The following is a 2,110-nucleotide window of genomic DNA, read 5'->3' on the forward strand; positions in this document are numbered from 1 at the left end:
CCTGGGCTAAAGTCAAGATATTAGCTGATTCCTTCTGGAGACTCTGGGGGATGAATATCTTCTCTTGTCTTTTTCAACTTCTAATGGCTGCCTGTATTCCTTGCCTTGGGGCCCCTTCCTTCATATTCAAAGTGGTCACTCCAATTTCTACTCCCATTATCACATCTGCTTCTCCTTTGACTCCTCCTGAGTCCCTGTTACAAAGACCTGTGTGATTACTTGGACCCACCTGGATCCAAGATAATCCCATCATCTCAAGATCGTTAATTTAGTCACACTTCTAAAGTCCCTTTTGGCATATTCATCAACATTCACAACTTCTGGGGAATAGGATGAGAACAACTCTGCTTTCAATGTCACATCCCCTTCTCTAACTTTGACCTTCTTGTTTCCCTCCTGTAAGACTCTTGTGATTACATTGGGCCCACGTGGATAATCTCCCCATCTCAAGACCTTTAACTTAATCATATCTGTAATATCCCTTTTCCATGTAAGGTAACACATTCACAGGTTTCCGAGATTAGGATACGGACACTTTGGGGATGCCATTATTCTGTTTACCCAAAGCCCTTATCATGATGTGAGATGGGTTTTGTACAAAGGTGGTTCTGTAAACAACTATATGCACTGGTCATAGACCAATTTTACTCAAAGTTTGTGACACAATCATCTATTTTAAAAATATTAGAACTAAAGAACGTGAACATATACACGTATATATGTATGTATATACATATACATGTTTTATAGGACATATAGAGAAACAATTGTTGTGTCAATCTAAAGAGACAAGTTTCTTTAGAAGAAGGATTTATTTACCACATGGCTGAGTGTCTGTTATCTGTCAGACACTTTAGGTGGTTACTGTACATCCATGAACAAAGTAACGATCCAGTCCCTCATGGAACTTACATTCTAACGGAGAAAAGATAGACAGTAAATAATGATCATAGTAATCAATAGATTAGAAGATGGTATAAGATATAGGGAAAAATGAAGCTAGAAAAGTGGAGTTTGCTGGATGACGAGTTGCAATTTTAAAAAGGGTCAGTGAGTATGTGGATATTGAATGAAGACTTGAAGGATTTGAAGGAGATGGTCTTCTAGATAGGAGGAGAAAGGACACAGCAGGTAGAGGGAACAGCTAGGGCAAATGCTGTAAGGCGGCAGGAGGCCTGGTGTGTTCATGGAGATGCAGGAGGCCAGGATGTGGAGTGAAGTGAATAAGAAGATAAATGTAGGCCAAATTCTGCAGGCCTTTGAAGGCCATTTTCAGGACTTTGGCTTTTATTCTGTGTAAACCATTGCAAGATTTTAAATATAATATTCACATTATCTGATTTATATTTGCAAAGGGTTATACACAGTTTCCCAGGGTAGAGGCCAGGTCTAAGAGAAAGGGAGAGGACTTACCTGGTAGGGCAGTGGTTAAGAATCTGCCCGCCAATGCAGGGGACATGGGTTCGAGCCCTGGTCCAGGAGGATCCCATATGCCATGGAACAACTAGGTCCGTGAGCCACAACTACTGAAGCCCGCACGCCTAGAGCCCATGCTCTGCAACAAGAGAAGCCACTGCAATGAGAAACCCACACACTGCAACAAAGAGTAGCCCCTGCTCTCCACAACTAGAGAAAGCCCACACGCAGCAAAAAAGACTCAAAGCAGCCAATAAAGAAAGAAAAAGAAAGAAAGAAGAGAAAAAGGGGGAAATGTAGTATGACTTCAATTTCAGAAATGGAGCAACTGAAGTATGGAATTGCTGTCAACTGAGATGGGTTGAGCAGAGTGGTTTTAGGAGGGAAATGAGGAATTCAGGTCTGGGCATGAGGAGTTAGAAATGTTTTTAAGACATCCAAATGTAATTGTCAATTTGTGGTGTCAAATTGGATATCTGAGTAAAGAACCCAGCTAACAATCTAGGATAGAGACATAAATTCAGGATTCCTGGACATTTGAATGTTATTTAAAACTATGAAACTAAAAGAAAAATGAATTTAGGTATAGAGAAGACAGATAACCAAAGAATGTGCCCTGCAGCCTCCAGCATTGAAGTGGAAGAGTAAAGGAGACTTTGAGACAGGAATCTGAATGTTGTGAAGTAAACAAGCT

Source organism: Lipotes vexillifer, unplaced genomic scaffold (genome assembly GCF_000442215.2).
Source record: "Lipotes vexillifer unplaced genomic scaffold, Lipotes_vexillifer_v1.1 scaffold1108, whole genome shotgun sequence".
Lineage (NCBI taxonomy): Eukaryota > Metazoa > Chordata > Mammalia > Artiodactyla > Lipotidae > Lipotes > Lipotes vexillifer.